The sequence below is a fragment of the Hyla sarda genome, chromosome 4, assembly GCF_029499605.1.
Source record: "Hyla sarda isolate aHylSar1 chromosome 4, aHylSar1.hap1, whole genome shotgun sequence".
In the NCBI taxonomy this organism is placed as follows: Eukaryota; Metazoa; Chordata; class Amphibia; order Anura; family Hylidae; genus Hyla; species Hyla sarda.
The window spans coordinates 118,681,796-118,705,719 of NC_079192.1; positions in this window are offsets into that span (position 1 = coordinate 118,681,796).

Genomic DNA, 23,924 nt, shown 5'->3' on the forward strand with positions numbered 1-23,924 from the left:
TCTTTTATGGCCAACTGGGTAAATGTGGTTCCTGCTCAGCCACAACAGCAAATCCTCATCCTCCACCATGTCCTAGGCCTCCACTGCACGGACAAGTCTCAGTGCCCCTCCAGCATACCATGTGTGCAGGGTACGGTGGTGTCCCGCTGTTCTTCACATGGTTTGCCTTGGCGAATGGAGTCACACATGGGAGGAACTGCTAAAAGTCATTCATCAAGAAATCGAATCATGGCTTACTCCACGAAAACTGGAAATGGGAACCATGGTGACCGACAACGGCAGCGCTGCCATGCACTTTGGTACACACTGACAGGCTCAAGGACTGGCCCACCTTCTGTTCCACAAAATTGTGCAGGGCTGGTACTGCCATTTTCACAAAGAAATGATGGCTTGAGACTCTCCACCTTGGCTCGACACAAGCCATCAGTTCTCAGAAAGGTGCAAAGTCCACCACTTAAAAAGGGAGGGACTGCAGCACCAGCAACTTGGACAGGAGCACATTCAGCTTCTACGCCATTGGATGAGTGGATGCATACTGTTGTCTCCTGGACATGGCTTCGCTGATGGATTGCTGGCGGAATGACTGACTCGAAGTAGGAGGAGCAAGAGCATCTGGAGCGACAGAAGATGGGTATGACAGACAGCTCCCTTTGGCTGAGGTGGTGAAGCCTTGGCTGGCTTAAACAGAGAGTGGCGTGCCACTCGGTGATTTAGCTGGCTCGACCACCACATCGGAGCCACGGTTCTCCCAGGCCGCTTTATGGTGACGCTGCATATGTTGAGGCAAAACCGTGGTGCCAACAGTGGGACCCTGGCCATGCTTCACCTTCTGCCGACACATCTTGCATCCTCCGGATGCTTGATGAAAAACTGCCACACCGCCGAGTAGCTGATTTTCCCCCCAACAATCCACATTGATTGACTGCTACTGCCGCCGACTCCAGGTACCCCTGTTCCACTACCTCCCGGGAAAGTAGTCTGCCGTGAAGCAGGTAATCTACCCAGGGCACGTTTGTCTCCAGACTTCCCACTTCTGCCACCATGCTGATTTCCAACCATGCTACCACCTTGCTGGCTCAGCTGCTGCCTAATGGGCACTCTGCAACCCTCTTCTCCTGATGAAAATGAAGCCCCTTCTGCACCCGGCTCCAGAGTGCAATCAGCTTCATCATCATCATCGAATTGTGTCTACACGTCACTGATGTCCTCCTCAGGTTCCACAACAGTGTCTGCTTCAGCAGCCTGAACTTTCGCAACACCGCCTCCCACGCCACTCTCTTTATCACTGTATGCCCGCCTAGCGGAGGAAGCTGCGGATGTCGCCTCCACTTCTTGGCTAGGCAGTAGGTGCTGACTGTCCTCTAATAAATCTTCCTCACTAAATAGTGGAGCTGAACCCACAGCATAAGATAATTGTATGGGGCAGGGAACAGCATAGGACAAAGGCAATGGGAAGACAGGGACTGCTCCAGGGCCATGCCAACTGAGGGTTGTGTCTGAGGAACCCAACGACTGTTGACTGGAGGTGTCAGATGTCACTTGTGATGAAGTGGATGACCGAGCTAACCAATCGATGATGGCAGATGGGTTACTGGTTGAGACACGACTGCTAGCTGATACCTGGAGCTCAGGCCTCTCGTTGCGACTCCTGCTGCCACTCATCCCTATTCTGCAGAGACCTTGGCCTGTGCCTGATGAATTTAGGCCTCTGCCACTCCTCTGTGCACATCCTAGCACTTCTCTGCCTTACATACTTAGTGCGTATATGAGGGGAAGACAATATGCTCCACTACGCTTAAAACAGTATTTGTCTAGAACAGCAGGAGGTGTGCACTTTTTGCTGACCTTTCACAGTAACTAGGCCCTTAGGACTATAACAGGAACAAAATGGTACACCACGTAGATGTACGTACGTGGTATGCACCTATGAGGGGAGTACAATACGCTCCACTACACTTAAAACAGTGTTTGTCTAGAACAGGGGTTATCAACTATTTTTAGTGAGGGTCCGCTTATCCAGGTCTGCCATTTGGTGAAGGTCCGAGCTGAATGCTAAGGCCTGGTTCACAAATAAGGGCCCCAGTGTCAAACGAACAACTGAAGTGTGGAGGATGTATGACCTGAATACTGCCACACACTGTACCCCTGAATATAATACTAACACACACTGTACCCCTGAATATAATACTGCCACACACTGTACCCCTGAATATAATGCTGCCATGCACTGGGCCCCTGGTATATTATTGCCAGCCACATACTATTCCCCTGCAATATTACTGCCTCACGCTATGCCCCAAATACATTTTCGACAAACACTGAGTGTCCTGTACCGACTAATTGTACCTCTGTGTCCCAAATAATTGATGCCACTGTGCCCCAAATAACTGATGCCACCGTGCCCCCAGAATTAATGATGCAACTATGCCCCAGATTTAGTGATGCCGCTGTGCCCCCAGAATTAGTAATGCTGCTGTGCCCCCAGAATTAATTATGCCACTGTGCCCCAAGAATTAATTTTGCCACTGTGCCCCCATAATTAAGGATGCCACTGTCCCGCACAAAATTATTGATGCCGCTGTGCCCCCAGAATTAGTGATGCCACTGAGCCCCCAGAATTAGTGATGCCACTGTGCCTCCAGAATTAGTGATGCTACTGTGCTCCCAGAATTAGTTATGCCACTGTGGCGCACAAAATTAATGATGCCACTGTGCCCCCAGAATTAGTGATGCCGCTGTGCCCCCAGAATTAATGATGCTGCTGTGCCCTCAAAATTAATTATGCCGCTGTGCCCCCAGAATTAATGATGCTGCTGTGCTCTCCTCATCCATCCATTCATCCACAGTCTCCTCAACCCTCATCCATTCATTGTCCTCACCTCCCCCAACCCGACCATCCATCCATCCACACACACATTCCCCATCCTTCCAACCATGCATGGGTCTCCTCACCTCCCCCCTCGGGCTTCTCACTCCTCCCCCAGCCAGTACACTCACCCTCCAGTGGTTGGTAAAATGTGAGGTAGCGCAGAGGGTGCTGTTTCTGTGCTCCTGTGTGCACTGCCAGTGATCTGTGGGGTCAGACCCACAGACCTGTCAGGGTCCCAGCAGCCCCTGACCTGTCCGGCCCTGCACAGATTTTTAAAGAGCCTGCGCTGGGGATGAAGGTAATGGACCTGCTGTGGCAATGTATAGCGCGGGCAGCGCTGCTCCCCCTGTGCTCATTATAGGCAATGATTTTAACCCCAGACTCTCTGCTAATTGTTGCACTGGGGCAGTGCTCCTGCTTCCCTGACACTTCTCCAACTACTAGTGTGGCGACCTGACATGTTTTGCGGCCTGTGCTCCCATCGGGGCCGGGTTCGCTAAACAGTAGGTACGCCACTGTTCATTTGTATAGGTGTCTTAACCCCTTAAGGACCGGGGTTTTTTCCGTTTTTGCATTTTCGTTTTTTGCTCCTTGCCTTTAAAAAATCATAACTCTTTCAATTTTGCACCTAAAAATCCATATGATGGCTTATTTTTTGCACCACCAATTCTACTTTGTAATGACATCAGTCATTGTGCCCAAAAATCTACGGTGAAACGGGAAAAAAAATCATTGTGAGACAAAATTGAAAAAAAAAAACGCCATTTTGTAACTTTTGGGGGCTTCCGTTTCTACGTAGTACATTTTTCGGTAAAAATGACACCTTACCTTTATTCTGTAGGTCCATATGATTAAAATGATACCCTACTTATACAGGTTTGAATTTGTCGCACTTCTGGAAAAAATCATAACTTCATGCAGAAAAATTTATACGTTTAAAATTGTCATCTTCTGACCCCTATAACTTTTTTATTTTTCCGTGTATGGGGCGGTATGAGGGCTCATTTTTTGCGCCGTGATCTGAAGTTTTTAACTGTACCATTTTTGCATTGATAGGACTTATTGATCATTTTTTCATGATATAAAAAGTGACCAAAAATGCACTATTTTGGACTTTGGAATTTTTTTGCGCGCACGCCATTGACCGTGCGGTTTAATTAACGATATATTTTTATAATTCGGACATTTCCGCACGCGGCGATACCATTTATGTTTATTTTTATTTTTATTTACACTGTGTTTTTTCTTTTATGGGAAAAGGGGGGTGATTCAAACTTTTAATAGGGAAGGGGTTAAATGATGTTTATTCACTTTTTTTTTGCACTTTTTTTTTGCAGTGTTATAGGTCCCATAGGGACCTATAACACTGCACACACTGATCTTTTACATTGATCACTGGTTTCTCATAAGAAACCAGTGATCGATGATTCTGCCGCATGACTGCTCATGCCTGGATCTCAGGCACTGAGCTGTCATTCGGCGATCGGACAGCGAGGAGGCAGGTAGGGGCCCTCCCGCTGTCCTGTCAGCTGTTCGGGATGCCGCGATTTCACTGCGGCTATCCCGAACAGCCCACTGAGCTAGCCGGCATGCTTTCGGTTTCACTTTAGACGCGGCGTTCAACTTTGAACGCCGCGTCTAAAGGGTTAATAGCGCGCGGCACAGCGATCAATGCCGCGCGCTATTAGCCACGGGTCCCGGCCGTTGTTAGAGGCCGGGCCCGAACCGCTATGACGCGGGGCCACGCCGTGGCCCCGCGTTATAGATCGGGAGTGGACACATGACGTTCCAGTACGTCATGTGTCCTTAAGGGGTTAAAGACTAGTGTTGAGCGGCATAGGCCATATTCGAATTCGCGAATATTCGCGAATATATGGACGAATATTCGTCATATATTCGCGAATATTCGCATATTCGTTATATTCTCGTTTTATTTTCGCATATGCGAAAATTCGTGCATGCAAAAATTAGCATAAGTCAATATCGGCATATATAAAATTAACACGCGCGTAAATTCGCATATGCGAAACTTTGCATATGCGAATTTTCGCATATGCGAAGTTTCGCACGCCAGTCTCACACAGTAGTATTACAGCCTTCTTTACACCACACAAGCTGGAAGCAGAGAGGGGTGATCACTGTGATGTGTACTGTGAAGAAAAAAAAACAAAAAACGAATATTCGTAATTACGAATATATAGCGCTATATTCGCGAAATTCGCGAATTCGCGAATATGCGATATTCGCGAATAATATTCGAATTGCAAATATTCGCGAGCAACACTATTAAAGACACCTATACAAATGAATAAGGGGAGATCTGGCCGAAGGTCCGGTCCGGACAATATATTCCGATACGCAACCTCTATTAGGCACTAATAGCAGATGATTATGGCTTTTAGTGCTCTTCTCACCCTAACTTGCTGGCTAGTATTAGCTTTTCAGTTGTTCTACACACCAGTTCTGCAGCACACAGTCGCTGTGTAGTACACCCAAAATTGCACTCTCTCTCTCTCTCTCTCTCTCTCTCTCAATCTCTCTCCCTTCCCTATCAGTGCTTCTAGGCTGGATTTGAGCTTGAGGTGAATTGCTGCTGTAAAAATGTTTTTCTGTGCAACGCACTGCTCTCTGTCCCTCTTTCTCACTGAAGTGACTGGCTGCAACATGGCTGCCGATTATATAGGGCTGTGACATCACAGGGGTGGCTGGCTGCTGATAGGCTGCATGCTGCATGTGATTCAGGGTTATCTAGCCTACCCGTCTTCCCACCTTCCCAGAGGTCCTTGCCCCATGTCCTGACGTGGGGCCGCCATCTTAGATGCCCTGGAGCCTTAACCGCACTAAATGGAGTTTAACCCCTTCCCGCAGAATGTCATATATAAACGCCGGGTTGTGCAGTGCGTTCGCGCATCCCGGCGTTTATAAATGACATGCAGTTAACCCGGCGATGCGCAGCATCGCACGGGTTAACTGGCAGAAGTCCCGCTGTTTCCAGCAGGGGACAACTTCTGCTTCACCCCCAGGACCATCAATTGATGGTCCTGGTCAGCGATCACTGTGATTGGTCCCTGTGGACCAATCACAGTGATCTGGGGTGAAAGTTCAGATCCCCCGCACTGCCCGCCCCTGGAAGTCGGGCAGAACGGGGGACGAAGGCTGCAGGGGCTCGCGGGGACCTGGGGCATTCGGGGGGAACACGTGGGGACCGGCGGACTTACCTGGAGCAGCGGCAGGACCGAGGAGCAGCGGCAGGACCGGCCACGTGGAGGAGCAGCGACGGGACCAGCAGGTAAGTATGTAGTCCTCAGAGGCAGCAGTGAAGATCTTCACTGCTGCTTCTAGGAGTCTGAAAACTACAACTCCCAGCATGACTAGACAGCCTTTGGCTGTCTGGGCATGCTGGGAGTTGTAGTTTTGCAACATCTGGAGGGCCCCAGTTTGGAGACCATTGTATAATGGTCTCCAATCTGTGCTCTTCCAGCTGTTGCAAAACTACAACTCCCAGCATGCACTGACTGTCCAGGCATGCTGGGAGTTTTAGTTAAGCAACATCTGGCCCTTCAGATGTTGCCGAACTACAACTCCCAGCATGCCCTTCAGCTGTCTGGGCATGCTGGGAGTTGTAGTTTTGCAACAGCTGGAGACACACTGGTTGGGAAACATTGTTTCTAACTCAGTGTTTCCTAACCTGTGTGCCTCCAGCTGTTGCAAAACTATAACTCCCAGCATGCACTAAAAGACCATGCATGCTGGGAGTTGTAGTTTTGCAACATCTGGAGGGCCCCAGTTTGGAGACCATTGTATAATGGTCTCCAATCTGTGCTCTTCCAGCTCTTGCAAAACTACAACTCCCAGTATGCACTGACTGTCCAGGCATGCTGGGAGTTTTAGTTCAGCAACATCTGGCCCTTCAGATGTTGCCGAACTACAACTCCCAGCATGCCCTTCAGCTGTCTGGGCATGCTGGGAGTTGTAGTTTTGCAACAACTGCAGACACACTGGTTGGGAAACATTGTCTGTTTCTAACTCAGTGTTTCCTAACCTGTGTGCCTCCAGCTGTTGCAAAACTATGACTCCCAGCATGCACTAACAGACCATGCATGCTGGGAGTTGTGGTTTTGCAACAACTGATGCAAGAACCCCCCCCCCCCCCCCCCCCGCCCCGCCACCCCCGTGAATGTACAGGGTACATTCACATGGGCGAGGCTTTTACAGTGGGTTTCTCGCATCTTGAGATGCAGCAAATTTTGCGCTGGGAAACTCGCTGTAATCCCCGCCCATGTGACTGTACCCTAAAAACACTACACTACACTAACACAAAATAAAATAAAAAGTTAAAAACACTACATATACACATACCCTTACACAGCCCCCCTCCCCCAATAAGAACGTCCGGTACACCACTGTTTCCAAAGCAGAGCCTCCAGCTGTTGAAAAACAACAACTCCCAGTATTGTCGGACAGCCGTTGACTGTCCAGGCATGCTGGGAGTTTTGCAACAGCTGGAGACACCCTGTTTGGGAATCACTGGCGTAGAATACCCCTATGTCCACCCCTATGCAAATCCCTATTTTAGGCCTCAAATGCACATGGCGCTCTCACTTTGGAGCCCTGTCGTATTTCAGGGCAACAGTTTAGGGCGACATATGGGGTATCGCTGTACTCGGGAGAAATTGCGTTACAAGGTTTAGGGGGCTTTTTCTTCTTTAACCCTTCATGAAAAGGAAATGTTGGGGTCTACACCAGAATGTTAGTGTAAATTTTTTTTTATTTTTTACACTAACATGCTGATGTTGCCCTATACTTTACATTTTCACAAGAGGTAAAAGGGAAAAAAGCCCCCCAAAATTTGTAACGCAATTTCTCCTGACTACAGAGATACCCCATATGTGAGCGCAAAGTGCTCTGGGGGCGCACAACAAGGCCCAGAAGGGAGAGCGCACCATGTACATTTGAGGTGATTTGCACAGGGGTGGCTGATCGTTACAGCGGTTTTGACAAACGCAAAAAAAACAAAACCCCACATGTGACCCCATTTCGGAAACGACACCCCTCACGGAATGTAATGAGGGGTGCAGTGAGAATTTACCCCCCACAGGTGTCTGACGGATCTTTGGAACAGTGGTCCATGAAAATGAAAACTTGTACAGCCCACTGTTCCAAAGATCTGTCAGACACCAGTGGGGGGCAAATGCTCACTGTACCCCTTGTTACGTTCCTCAAGGGGTCTAGTTTCCAAAATGGTATGCCATTTGTGTTTTTTTTGCTGTTCTGGCACCTTAGGGGCTTCCTAAATGCGACATGCCCCCCGAGCAAAATTTGCTCTCAAAAAGCCAAATATGACTCCTTCTCTTCTGAGCATTGTAGTTCGCCCATAGTGCACTTCAGGTCAACTTATGGGGTACCTCCATACTCAGAAGAGATGGGGTTACAAATTTTGGGGGGTATTTTCTGCTATTAACCCTTGCAAAAAGGTGAAATTAGGGGGGAAACACACATTTTAGTGGAAATTTTTTATTTTTTTTTACATATGCAAAAGTCGTGAAACACCTGTGGGGTAATAAGGCTCACTTTATTCCTTTTTACATTCCTCAAGGGGTCTAGTTTCCAAAATGGTATGCCATGTGGGTATTTTTTGCTGTTCTGGCACCATAGGGGCTTCCTAAATGCGACATGCCCCCCGAGCAAAATTTGCTCTAAAAAAGCCAAATATGACTCCTTCTCTTCTGAGCATTGTAGTTCGCCCATAGTGCACTTCAGGTCAACTTATGGGGTACCTCCATACTCAAAAGAGAAGGGGTTACAAATATTGGGGGGTATTTCCTGCTATTAACCCTTGGAAAAATGTGAAATTTGGGGGGAAACACACATTTTAGTTAAATTTTTTTTTTTTTTTTACATATGCCAAAGTCGTGAAACACCTGTGGGGTATTAAGGCTCACTTTATTCCTTGTTACGTACCTCAAGGGGTCTAGTTTCCAAAATGGTATGCCATGTGAGGGTTTTTTGCTGTTCTGGCACCATAAGGGCTTCCTAAATGCAACATGCCCCCCAAAAACCATTTCAGAAAAACGTACTCTCCAAAATCCCCTTATCGCTCTTTCCCTTCTGAGCCCTCTACTGCGCCCGCCGAACACTTTACATAGACATATGAGGTATGTGCTTACTCGAGAGAAATCAGGCTACAAATATAAGTATACATTTTCTCCTTTTACCCCTTGTAAAAATTTAAAAATTGGGTCTACAAGAACATGTGAGTGTAAAAAATTAAGATTGTGAATTTTCTCCTTCACTTTGCTTCTATTCCTGTGAAACACCTAAAGGGTTAAAATGATGACTGAATGTCATTTTGAATACTTTGGGGGTGCAGTTTTTATAATGGGGTCTTTTGTGGGGTATTTCTAATAAGAAGACCCTTCAAATCCACTTCAAACCTGAACTGGTCCCTGAAAAATAGTGAGTTTGAAAATTTTGTGAAAAATTGGAAAATTGCTGCTGAACTTTGAAGCCCTCTGGTGTCTTCCAAAAGTAAAAACTCGTCACTTTTATGATGCAGACATAAAGTAGACATATTGTTTATGTGAATAAAATTTTTATTTATAATATTTATTTGTAATATACATTTTCCTTACAAGCAGAGAGCTTCAAAGTTAGAAAAATGCAAAATTTTCAAATTTTTCATCAAATTTTAGGATTTTTCACAAGGAAAGGATGCAAGTTACCACAAAAATTTACCACCATGTTAAAGTAGAATATGTCACGAAAAAACAATCTCGGAATCAGAATGATAACTAAAAGCATTCCAGAGTTATTAATGTTTAAAGTGACAGTGGTCAGATGTGCAAAAAACAGAGCGTTTTTTGCACATCTGACCACTGTCACTTTAAACATTAATAACTCTGGAATGCTTTTAGTTATCATTCTGATTCCGAGATTGTTTTTTCGTGACATATTCTACTTTAACATGGTGGTAAATTTTTGTGGTAACTTGCATCCTTTCCTTAAGTCCAAAATGGGCTTGGTCCTGAAGGGGTTAATGAAGCAATTTGTGTGATCGATTCACAGTGATATTCTTATTCGTTGCAAAGCGAATTTTTCCTGAAATCCGTAACGAATTTGGATTCGTCAGATTCGATTCACTCATCCCTATTTACACATAAGCTTCTCTACAGGACAGAAAAATGCAACAATACCCACATCTATCAATTAATGTAACAAATGAAAATATTCTACCAAAAATGCCTGGGATTCATAGCGTTTTTACAAGCAAAAGAAAACATACTGAAAAAATATGGTAATATGGTAAAAAATATGTTGTTAGATCTCAGTGTTTCAATAAAGATTATAAAAGTGGGTAGTGTTAATGAAGTGGTATTTGTCCCAAGGGCATAGAGCCTTGCTTGTTCTTTTTTTTTTTTTTTTTTACAGAATAACATTTTTATTAAGTAAATATCAATCACAACAATGACAAAGAAGCAAGAGAAAGTCTTGCCAGCGAGTAAAGGCACATACAGCATTGGAGATAACGAGCTAAGCAAGAGTAGTATACTATAGGCACTTGTTACAGCATCGCCTCATGGTATCCAAAACGTGCTTCCACAATTAATGCAATCAAACAGAAACAACGCATGTCCGTGGCAGTGGCAGTCATGAGAGAGAAACTCCATCTAAGTCAGCACGTAACACTGAGGCATTAAGTAATCAACATATATAGCACTTGTATTTAGTCGTGGAACAAGTATAGAAATGAAGCAGATGCATATCGGAAGCAAGTCTGAGCTTAAGAAGGTTGCAAGGGTCGGAGGAGGAAGGGGAGGGGAAAGGGGAGGGGAGGGAGGGAAAGAAGAAAGGGAGAGGAGAAAGAGGGAAGGAAAGTGGTAGGTGCATGAGGGGAGGGAAGAAGATAAGCAGAAGAAGACAAGCAGGTCGAGAAGTGACCCGAGGGGGAGGAAGGTAGAGAGAGAGGAGGAGAGAAGAACTGAAAAGAAAGACAAGGAAGTGAGTAGATAGATCTAAAAGGTTTGAAAGTAGCTTAGTGAGATTCTCTCGCGGTGCAAATACCTCTCCAGACTGGTCCCCATCCATCGATCCCTCCTCTAGTCACCCAGGTGAAGGGTTCTGAAATCAGGTGAGGACACATAAGCTAGCCAGGGAGCCCATATTTCGTGAAATTTGGCGTATTGGCGCCTGGAGTCAGCCAGGAGCTCCTCCATTCTACAGATGTGTGAGACTTCCCTAAGCCAAGATGAATGGGTGGGAGTTACAGAGGACTTCCAGAGCCTAGGGATTACTGATCTGGCAGACATCAGCAAAAAGTGTGTTAGTTTGATAGCAAGTTTTGGTGCATCTCGCGGGAGGATCGAGAGCAGTAGGGTAGTCGGGTTTCGTGGGAGGGCGAGGGAAGTGAGTATGTGGATCGTGTCCAAGACGGAGGTCCAAAAGTTGTCGAGTTGGGGGCAAGACAACCATATATGGGACATAGTACCCCCTCGATTTCCGCATCTCCAGCAAGAGTCCGAGACAGAGGGGTATATACGGGAGAGAAGAGCAGGCACTCTGTACCAACGGGAGATGATTTTATAGTTAGTCTCGTGTAATCTGCAGGAGATGGAAGATCTATGACAGAGGGTCAAGGCTCCACGCCAATCAACATCCGAGAGCTCACTGCCTAATTCCCTCTCCCAAGCTGTCTTGAAGGGCAAAGGAGTAGAGGAATCTATATTCAAGAGCAATGAATATAACACGCTCACAGCGTGGGGAACAGTATTGGAGGCAGTGCATAAGTTTTCAAAAGCAGTGAGCTCTCTATGAAGACCGAGGGAGACATTATTGGAATGATAGAAGTGCCTCAACTGGTTATATTGGAAGGTGTGTAATATAGAGTGTGGTGTTTCACCTAATATGTCCGGGAGGGGTTTCAAGTTATCTCGCGTGAGGGCAGAGGAAAAAGTGGCACCCTCCGATCTACGGAAGGATAGGAATGTAGCGGAAGAGAGGGCCGGGGGAAGGCTTCATTACCAAAGATGGGGGTCAGCGGACCATCCGGCATTATCAGAGAGTGATGGACCAGATACGTCGAATATGTTTTAGCGATCGAGTCCATCACAGGAGGCAAGGAGGAAGCGGAGCGGAGGATTGAGTGGGGTTTTAATGTCCATAGTAAATTCCTGGGGATTTTTCCACTAGAGCGCCCTTCAATTCTGACCCATAGCTTAGTGGAAGCGTCTTGGAAGCTATCTAGTACGCGGACCAGGACTGCAGCCAGATAGTATGATAGGCAGTCCGGCAACGCCAGTCCCCCATCAGCTTTACGTTTACACAGTATTTTCCTAGCTATACGTGGTCTCTTTCGAGCCCATACAAAGCCTGACTGGAGCGCAGAGAGTTCCCTAAAGAATGAGCGAGGGATGTGCGTTGGGATCCCAGCAAATAGATATAGGAGTCGGGGGAGCACATTCATTTTGAATATATTTATCCGCCCCAGCCAGGAGAAGTCCCTGCGCTCCCATCTGGCTAAGTCCCTACGTAGTGTCTGCAATAAGGGGGGGAAATTGACTTTGAAGGTGTCAGCAAGGTTAGTGGGCACATGGACACCCAAGTACTTTAAAGCCATCGGTTGCCATTTGAATGGGTATAGGGATTTAATTAAGGATATATCATGTGGAGAGAGGGTAACATTCAGGGCCTCGCTTTTAGTGAGGTTCAACTTATAGTTGCTATAATTCGAGAACATGGTCAAAGAGGCCATCAGGGAGGGCAAGGATGTGAGGGGAGAAGAGAGGTACAAGAGTACGTCGTCCGCAAATGCCGAGCATTTGTAATGGTCACGAGACAGCGCCAATCCCCTGATATCTGGATTATTGCGAATCGCGTTAAGTAGGTGCTCCATACATAGAACGTATAAGAGGGGTGAGAGGGGGCATCCCTGTCTCGTGCCATTACAAATCTCAAAAGGTGCGGATAGTTGACCATTAACACGGATCTGGGCAAAGGGGTGTCTATACAGGGCCATAATACGCTGCATTGTAACGGGACCTAGGCCAATTTGGGACAGGGTGGCGGACATGAATTCCCAGTCCATCCGGTCAAACGCCTTTTCCGCATCCAGGGACAGCAATAGCAATGGTATGCGCTGAGTACGAGCATGGTGTATCGTGGAGAAAGCACGAAGCGTGTTATCTCTCGCCTCCCTGCCCTGGATGAAACCGACCTGATCCGGATGAATCAGGGAACCCATGTGGCCAGACAGTCTATTTGCTATTAACTTCGCGAACAGTTTAGCGTCCGAGTTTATCAGGGAAATGGGTCTATAGCTAGGGCACAAGAGGGGGTCTCTTCCCTCCTTGGGGATCACTGTAATGTAGGCTCTCAGGAAGGATTGTGGGATATCGGCGGTGGCCGATATGTCGTTAAAGGCTGCCAGAATTGGAGAGGTCAGCTCAGTCCTAAGTACCTTGTAGAATTTGGCTGTGTAGCCATCAGGCCCCGGGCTCTTACCCGTCGGCAAGGATGAAATAGCTAGTTCAAGTTCCTCAGCAGTGAACGGAGTCTCCAGATTGGCAATAACTTCAGGGGAGAGTCGGGGAAGGGGTGTGTCAGAAAGATATTGTTCCAAGGGGGGGAAAGATGTGGTATTAGAGGGACGCAGGGCCTGTGGTTTGGGTAGATTATAAAGGGCCGTGTAATAACTACGGAACGCCTCCAGTATGCTCGGGGTCAGGTGAGTAACTGAGCCAGGTCCAGTGCGGATGGCAGGAATATATAGGGAAGATTTCTTTTCCCTCAAGGCATTAGCTAGTAGGCGTCCCGACTTATTACTCCACTCATAAAACAATCTACCTGTGATCTGTTTGTAGTGGCGGTGTTTGGCGTTCAAGAGGGACAGGAGTTCCTGACGAACCCTAATCAGGTCCCTATAGGTGGCGTCTTGTTGTGACAGTTTGTGTTGCGCTTCAAGAGTCGTTAATTGCAAGAGCAGTGTTGAAAGTTTCTCAGAAGCAGCCCTCTTAAGTCTCGCCCCATGTCTCACTAGGATGCCCCTTAGGACACACTTGAGTGCTTCCCATTTGATCAGTGGGGAAGAGGTGTCATGTAGATGATCCCGGTGGAAATTTGAGATCGTCTGTTGCAAGTCTTTTAGACATAACTCATCTAGGAGTAGAGATTCATTAAGCCTCCAGGAGGCATGGGGTTTGACAAAGGAGGGCATCGAGAAGGAGCAGGTGACAGGAGCGTGGTCGGAGATAGTCATTAACCCTATGTCAGCTGAGTGAAACGCAGGAAGTAGGGAGTGAGAGCAAAAGATGTAATCAATCCTACTGTATGATGTTCTAGGGTGTGAGTAGAAAGTATAGTCACGATCCTGTGGGTGCAGCGTTCTCCAGACATCTAACAACTGCAGGGAGTGGAGTTTCCGTCTCAGGGCCCTCAGCCTACCATGCGATATGCAGGAATGGCCTGAGGAGGTATCATTCGCAGGAAAGAGGGGGAGATTGAAGTCCCCACAGAGTATTACAGGCCCTGTTGCAAACTGAGCCAGGGCGTCTAAAGTTTTAATCAGGAAGGGTACCTGGTCACGGTTTGGAGCATATATTGATGCCACGGTAATAGTCTTGTCAAAGAGGGAGCAGTTAGCGAAAATGAATCTAGCATTCGGATCTATAGAGGAGGATACTATTTTGATTGGGAGCGATTTATGAAAGGTCAGCGACACTCCTTTTGTCCTGGATTCAGGGTTAACACTGTTTAGCCAGGTGGGATAATATCTATTAGTGCATGAAGGTAGGTGGCCCTCTTTGAAGTGGGTCTCCTGCAGGGCTACTATATGTGTCCTCCGTTTGTGCAATGTGTATAGGGTCTGTGCTCTTTTCTCAGGGGTGTTGAATCCCTTAACGTTGAGGGACGTAACATTAATGTCAGCCATCATAGCTGTGAGTAGGGGTATCAGTCGACTCACCCGGGAGGAGGAGGATCGAGGGGATGAGCAGTCCGGGAGGCCAGCACCACGAGATGACAGATAACCTGCTGAAAAGAGGGAAAACAAAGAGATATGAGAAGAGGACAGTAGGAGAGAGCAATATCCGCACAGGCACGGACATACAGGGACTAAAGAGAAAGGTCATAAGGACCTGAGACCTAATCGGATCCAGTCCGATGTCTACACTATGGTGGGTAGCGTAGAAGGCACACCAAGGCAAGGAGCATACGTAAATAAACATAAACATAAGTAACATCATACAAAACAGGGTATGACCGTTAAATAACTAAAGGAGCCCAATCCATCCCGTGGGGTGATGGGCGCATATGAATAACAGGCAATGGAGAGGCTGGACGGGTAAGGGGACCCGAGTGATGACTACGTGACGGGAGGCAGATGTTCAGGGAAATCTCACAACATATTAAGTTCTACAAAGAAGCAGGCTGAGGTAGGACAGATAACAGCAAGTGCATTAAACAAAGAAGAAGAGCTCAGCACTACAGGTGTTGTCATAGGAAGATGAAGGTCTGAAGGTGTCAGGAGTGTACACACATACAAACCAGTCCTGAGTACTTATAAAGAGGAGAGCAACAGCATCCAACAGAGTCAGGTAGTGCGCTTCTGTCGTTGGGGCAGAGGAGGCAGCGAACTCTCATGGTGTCCAGGTGAGGACGAATGTCCAGCAGGAGAAGTCGCAGGAGGCTTCTGTGGTGGGAAAACGAACATCTGATCCCAGTCCAGCAGGCGCATCGGAGGGAGTTTGAACGTAGCGAGGAATTTCGGCAGGTCAGCGGGGCATCTGAGAGTTGCAGAAGTCGTCCCGTGTCTAGCTGATAAGGAAAAGGGAAATCCCCATTTATAGACGATCTGCGCATTTTGAAGAACTTGAAGTAGCGGCTTCAGGGAGGCCCGTAGGCGCAGCGTGCGCAAGGAGAGGTCAGGGTACAGGTATATCTGAGTCCCATTATACGTTATATTCTTAAGGTGACGAGCCTTGCGCATAATCTCATCCTTCTGGAGGAAGTGATGCACTCTGCATATCACGTCCCTCGGCTTTCTGGGGTCAGGGTTTTTGGCCTTCAGAGCCCTATGCGCCCTATCCAGTTCGATTGGCGAATCCGCTGGCTTCTGAATGATTTCATTGAACAGCCTCTGGAGCGTAGCAGGTAGGTCATTGGGCAGTACCGACTCCGGCAAGCCTTTGATTCTAATATTATTCCTGCGATTTCTGTTGTCCATGTCGTCAATATGGTCTATAGTTAGGGTATTTTGGATGGTCAGGTTCGCTGTGGTCTCCTGTAGTTTCTGTATCTGTAAAGTTGTGGCAGATTGTTGTTTCTCAAGAGTATGCACCCTCTCTTGTAGTGAGGTGACCGCAGACTTCACCGGCTTGAGGTCTTGGGCCCATGCAGAGCGGAGATCCGTGGCAAGTGTCTGCATGTCTGCCTTGGTCGGGAGCAGGGCCAATAAGGCTTGCAACTCTGGGTAATTCCGGAGCGTATTAACCGCCGCCTCAGGTGAAGGCAAGATAGGTGCAGGTGAGGCGTATGACGCAGTTGTAGGGGTTGAGGCAGGTGCAATCAGGATGGGTGCAGGATGCTTAGCAGGTGAGCCCCCCTGAGGGGTGAGGGAGCCATCTGAGGACGAACAGTCAGAAGTGCGACGCCTGAGGTGGCGCAGCTTAGATGGTGTCTTAAATAATTTCTTCTTCGCTGGTGGGCTTTCACCCCAGTAGTCTGGCACATCACTGTCCGCAGAGGAATCTTGCGATCCCCTGTCCGAGTTGGAGGCATCAGAGTCCATTTCACCCGACCAGCCTGCGACATCTCTGGCTGGGGGTCCTAGTGTTGGAGCCCGAGACTGCTCCCCCGAGAGGAGGTAAGCAGGGCTGTTTTGTGAGTGTTGAGACGTCCCAGGTTTAGATTTACGCTTAACTGTCTGCCATTGTTCAGTTATAGCAGGAAGGCCTATTGGAGTTAATGTGGGGTGGTTAACAGCAGGTGGTTGCGGGTGCAGTCCCATATCTGGGTCCTCAGGGCTGGAGGGTATGGCGGCCTGGGCAACATGCAACGAGGGGTTAACAGCAGGGCTGCTAGAAATCACAGCCTTGGCCAGGGTGTTAAGGGAGATTGACTTGTTGGTGGTAGCAGCTGCATATGTAGGGGCTGACTCAGATCTCTGTCCTTGCTCCATGACAGGTAAGGCTGCTAGGGCAGGGGTCCGAGGGGACCCAGGAGGAGTGGGCTTCTGCTGGCCAGCGTCACACAGGTTAACAGTGATATCGGGAGAGGAAGCTGAGCTTACTGTTTTCTCCGGTGGTGGCATAGAGGGAGTCTTTATTTGGGCTGCTGCCCTGTGCGGCTGTGGTGTGAGGTCTCGCTCACCTCCTCCTGTGTGGGCGGCCGCCGCCATTACGGAGGCTGCAGGGGTAGAGAGCGGGGCTGTCACGTGTCCCGGCGCCTGCATAGCAGTGTGGGCCTGGCGCGCCGTCTTCTCCGGCTTCTGGGGAGTCGGAATCAGCTTAAAGAAACTTGTGATCTGGGTCGGGCAGTTGCTGGGTCCTTTAGGATTCCGTTTCTTCTTCTTGCCGTGCGATCTGCCTCCCATAACCTCACCGGCTGCCTGTTAGAAAACCGGCCAGGACGGAGCTCTCACACAGTGCTTCCTAGCTCCAGCGTGTCAAGCCACGCCCTTGTTCTTTTTTTTTATACAGCTGGAGAAAATGGTCACACAAAAAATCACCTTAAAGTGTACCTGTCACGAAAAAAAAAACTTATAATAAAATGTAGATAATACTATTATATGTATATTTGTAACATACATTGGTTAATAAAAATTATACATTTTTGGGTGAAAAAATGCTGTCCCTGCAGCTATTGCCTGTGTGTCTCTATGAACAGTCCAAACATACGAAGTAAAGGCAGGACAAGCAGGGCTCTGTGCAGGCTCCTGGCTTGTCATTCATCCTTATGTGTTAGCCAGGGGTATGTCACAGAGCCTCACTGCACAGAGCCCTGCTTGTCCTAAGGGCATAGAGCCTTGCTTTTACTCAGTGTACAGAGCCCTGCTTGCCGCACAGAACCCTGCTTTTCCTCAGTTCACAGAGCCCTGCTTGTCCTCAGTGTACAGATCCCTGCTTGTCCTCAGTGCACAGAGCCCTGCTTGTCCTCAGTGTACAGACCCCTACTTGTCCTCAGTGCACAGAGCCCTGGTTGTCCTCACTGCAGAGCCCTGATTGTCCTCAATGCACAGAGCCCTGCTTGTCCTCAGTGCACAGAGCCCTGCATGTCCTCAGTGCACAGAGCCCTGCTTGTGCTCAGTGCACAGAGCCCTGCTTGTACTCACTGCACAGAGCCCTGCTTGTACTCACTGCACATATCCCTGCTTGTCCTCAGTGTACAGAGCCCTGCCTGTCATCACTGCACAGAGCCCTGCTTGTCCTCACTGCACAGAGCCCTGCTTGTCCTCACTGCACAGATCCTTGCTTGTTGCCCAGTGTATAGAGCCCTGCTTGTCCTCAGTGTACAGAGCCCTGTTTGTCCTCAGTGCACAGAGTCTTGCTTGTCCTCAGTGTACAGAGCCCTGCTTGTCCTCAGTACACAGAGCCCTGCTTGTCCTCAGTGTACAGAGCCCTGCTTGTCCTCAGTGTACAGAGCCCTGATTGTCCTCAGTGTATAGAGCCCTGCTTGTCCTCACTGCACAGTGCCCTGCTTGTCCTCACTGCACAGAGCCCTGGTTGTCCTCAGTGTACAGAACCCTGCTTGTCCTCAGTGTACAGAGCCCTGCTTGTCCTCAGTGTACAGATCCCTGCTTGTCCTCACTGCACAGAGCCCTGCTTGTCCTCACTGCATAGAGCCCTGCTTGTCCTCAGTGTACAGAGCCCTGCTTGTCCTCAGTGTGCAGAGCCCTGCTTGTCCTCAGTGCACAGATCCCTGCTTGCCCTCACTGCACAGTGCCCTGCTTGTCCTCAGTGTTACAGAGCCCTGCTTGTCCTCAGTGTTACAGAGCCCTGCTTGTCCTCACTGCACAGAGCCCTGCTTGTCCTCAGTGTACAGAGCCCTGCTTGTCCATCCACACTCTCTGTATTTGGTCTCGTTATAGAAACACACAGGCAATAGCTGCAGGGACAAAAATATACACATTTTTTAAGCAATCTATATTACAAATATACATATAATGGTATTATCTACATTATATAAAAAAGTTTTTGTTGATCTCAGGTACACTTTAAGAACACTACCTTCTGCCAAAATCTTTATTGAAACACCTGAGATCTAACAATGTACATTTCCCAATTGTTTTCTGTGTATTTTCTTTTGCTTCAAAAAAGCTATAAATTTCAAGCATTTTTTTTGGTCGAATTATTTTATTTGTTATATTAATGGATACATGTGGATATTGCTAGAGATGAGCGAACCGAAGCTGACGAACCCAAATTCGTTACGAATTTCATGAAAAATTCGATTCGCAATGAATACGAATATCGTCGTGATTCTATCACGCGAATCGCTTCATTAAACTCCATTTTACAGCGTTCCAGGCTATTGGAGACCTAAAATGGCGGATCCACATGTGAGTACATGGGGCAGGGGATTATGGGAGGGCGGGAAACAGCGGCGGGAATGAAGGTAGGTGGGCTGACCCTGAATCACATGTGAGATGCAGCCTATCAGTGTTCACTGACCCCTGTGATGTCACAGCCCCTATATAATCGGTGGCCATCTTGCCTCTCTTCATTTCATCTATGATAAAGAGGACGGGACTGTGTGTGTGTGAATAGCTCATACCACAGCGTTACACTGCAACGGCTAGTCACATCAGCATTAGGGAAAGACAGGAGTGTAGAGTGCTTTGCTGTTCACACTGAGAAGGATCATTGATAGCTAAACCTCCTATTCATGTTATTGAGCATTGCAGCAGAGAGGGGCAGATAGCTGTCAGCTGCCTCATACAGATCTCCATGCTGCCTGAACTTTCTGAAGCATCTTATCTCCTAATTTTTCAGCCCAATTTAGTTTTTTTTTTTTTTTGCTCCACAAATCTTCTGCTGCTCAGAATTGTGTGACAGAGTGCAATTTAGGGTTTAATCCATGTATTTTTTGTTTCTTTTGTGGTGCTGCACTGTTGGGTCCTGCTGCTGTTCAGGAATATGTGATTGTTCAGTAGACTGTAGTGCATTTGTACCATTTTGTACCTGTTAATCTGTCAAGGGGCTACATACTGTGCAAGTCCAAACAATAGTATTCACTGGTGTTTTACAAAAATACAGAGTTTTTTCTGCGTATAGTTACGCATATTACTGCCCTCATCAGTGCATTCCGCATAGGTACATCCAAGTATTGTACCATTTAGTACCTGTTAATCTGTTAAGGTGCTCCATACCGTCAAAGTCCAAACAATAGTATTCATCGGCTGGTGTTTTACAAAAATAAAGAGTTTTTTCTGCGTATAGTTACGCATATTACTGCCCTCGTCAGTGTATACAGCATAGGTACATCCAAGTATTGTACCATTTAGTACCTGTTAATCTGTGAAGGTGCTCCATAACGTCAAAGTCCAAACAATAGTATACCCCTGCTGGTGTTTTACAAAAATACAGAGTTTTTTCTGCGTATGGTTACAAATATTATTGCCCTCATCAGTGAATACCGTATAGGTACATCCAAGTATTGTACCATTTAGTACCTGTTAAGCTGTCAAGGTGCTCCATACCGTCAAAGTCCAAACAATAGTATTCACCGGCTGGTGTTTTACAAAAATACAGAGTTTTTTCTGCTTATTGTTACGCATATTACTGCCCTCATCAGTGCATATCGCATAGGTACATCCAAGTATTGTACCATTTAGTACCTGTTAAGCTGTCAAGGTGCTTCTTACCATAAAAGTCCAAAAAATAGTATTCACCGGCTGGTGTTTTACAAAAATACAGAGTTTTTTCTGTGTATAGTTACCCATATTACTGCCCTCATCAGTGCATACCGCATAGGTACATCCAAGTATTATACCATTTAGTTCCTGTTAATCTGTCAAGGTGCTCCATACCGTCAAAGTCCAAACAATAGTATTCACCGGCTGGTGTTTTTAAAAAATACAGAGTTTTTTCTGCCTATAGTTGCGCATCTTACTGCCCTCATCAGTGCATACCGCATACGTACATCCAAGTAGTGTACCAACTTGTACCTGTTAATCTGTAAAGGGCCTACATACTGTGAAAGGACAGCCATAAATAATCACCTACTTTTGTATAATCTACCCGAACCCACCGGCCTAGCTTCCGATAACACTCCAACTCCTTCCTTGTTACATTACATATCATCAACGGCCTTGCCCCTGTTGCCCTCCACGATGACTCGGGAGTGGGAGAGACCGTTCACGGCTGAAGAGCTGGAGGTGGCAATAGCTTCCATGCCCTCGGGAAAAAGCCCGGGACCCGATGGGTATTCGGCGGCACTCTATAAAACACTTCGACCTGAGCTGTCTACTCCCCTTCTTGAAGCGTTCAACAAAATTTCCTCTTCTGAACCCCCGTCAACATCTTTCCTAAGGACGTTTATAACAGTACTTCCTAAAGAAGGAAAAGACCCCATGTTATGTCCCAGCTACCGCCCTATCTCCCTCATAAATACTGATGCAAAACTATTTGCCAAGCTAATTGCCACCAGACTGGCGGCTCACATGGGGTCCCTAGTGCACCCAGATCAGGTGGGCTTTGTACTGGGGAGAGAGGCGAGGGACAATACACTTCGTACTTTTTCCGCAGTGCATTATGCCCGAAAATATAACACTCCGTTGCTGCTTCTCTCCCTAGACGCAGATAAAGCATTTGATAGGGTGAGCTGGGACTTTCTGTCTGCCACATTATCTCAAATAGGCCTAGGTCCAACAATGCTGTCCCGCATCATGGCCCTATACTCTAGACCGCAAGCGCAGATTAGGATAAATGGGCAACTATCAGCCCCGCTCAGCATTGGTATTGGCACAAGGCAAGGGTGCCCCCTGTCACCTCTACTATACGTGTTATGTATGGAGCACCTCCTAGTGGCAATCAGATCGAACCCTGACATCAGGGGATTACTAGTGCCGCCGTGCCATTACAAATGTTCAGCATTTGCGGACGACCTCTTACTGTACATCTCCTCACCCCTTATTTCTCTCCCCTCACTCATGTCTACGATACAACAGTTTGCTTCTTATAGTAATTATCAACTTAATATGTCCAAGTGTGAGGCCCTCAATATTACGATCCCAGAACATGTAATCAACGCTCTCCGCTCGTCATACCCTTTCAGATGGCAAACCCAGTCACTCAAATACCTAGGAGTCCAGGTACCTGCCAACCTGAGTGACACATATAAACTGAACTTTCCTCCTCTTCTCCACATGCTCAAGCTTGACTTGTCCAGATGGGAGCGCAGGGACTTTTCCTGGATAGGCAGAGTCAATATTCTGAAAATGAACCTATTACCCCGCCTTCTCTACCTCTTTTCAAGCATACCTCTACATATGCCTCGTGCCTTTTTTAGGGAACTCTCTGCGCTCCAGTGTGGATTCGTCTGGGCCAACAAACACCCTAGAGTAGCGAGACACGCATTGATTAGACGGAAGAACGAGGGCGGCCTGGCCTTACCTGATTATACATCCTATTACCTGGTTGCGGTTGGGACTCGTGTCCTGGATTGCTTCCACCACCGCAAAGACAAACAGTGGGTAGGATTGGAGGGACACATGATAGGTTCGGACCTGGCGGCATTTTTATGGCGTCCCAAACTGGCTCCCCCGTTGATGCCTGGAATATCCTTACCCCCTGTTCTAAGATCCATAACCCAGGCTCGTAGATCGTACACGGCATGTGCGTCTCTTCTGCCCCGTGACGGCCCCTTGGTCCCCCTATTTGACAATCCTACCTTTGAGCCATCTGCTTCCACTCACTCTTTCCTCTCCTATACTAGAGACAACGGCATCACCATGGGATTGCTAACAAACGAGATGACACTAAAACCCCTATCCGACATTATATCTTGCACAAACCCTACTCCGACTCAATCATTTCAATACCAACAACTCTACCATTACTATCATACGATGAAGCACCATCTTAATTTCCATCGTCCTTTGACTGACTTTGAACGTCTCTGTTCCGCTAACCATCCTGTTACCCACACTATCAGTGTTCTCTACTCCATGTTCCTCTCCACAGCCACAACTCTCCCATTGCCCTTTAGAGCAGGTTGGGAGAGAGAACTCGGCCACACAATCCCGAATGACGATTGGCATAAGGCCCTAATTACCTGCCATAAAACGTCAATCTCTTGCAGAGCACAGGAGACCAATTACAAGGTCTTGACACGATGGTACCGAGTCCCTTCTCTCCTAGCCTCCATCTATCCGGGCACAACTGACAAGTGTTGGAGGTGTTCGTCAGATAGGGGGACGATGATACACATCTGGTTACAATGTCCATCCCTAGCTGACTATTGGAATGGAGTCATAGACACCATATTTCACATCACCTCAGTCAGACTACCGCTCTCCCCAGAAGTCGCACTCCTCTCAATATTACCCCCAAATGTACCAAAATCCTCGTCTAGATTAATCTCCTTTATGCTTCTGACAGCTAGGACGATCATTCCCAGACTTTGGAAGTCCACATCTACCCCTACCCTTTCGTCCTGGTTCCGAGAATTGACACACATACACAGGCTGGAGGAGCTAAGAGCAAACTCACCTGCTCGCTGGGCCATATACTCTCAGATCTGGCTCCCATGGAGTTCATTTGTTAACTCTAGGGAGTTCGCTTCTATACACCCTGCGCCATGTTCCGCGCCCTGACTACCCTAGCCCCCTCTAGCACTTGATATCCCCATTTGCCACATGGTTAAGACATTACCTTGCACAGTCTCACAGATAGCCTCGGGCGACGCGGTGGTTTGGACCCTCATCGATGAACCTGGTAAGTCCTCAGACATAACTAGTACCTCTTTGCTTCCTTGTCTTTTTCCCTACCCCCCTCCCTCCTCACTTATTCCTCCCTATTCTACTATCACTTCTCTCCCTATACCTCCCACTCATTTCTCATCT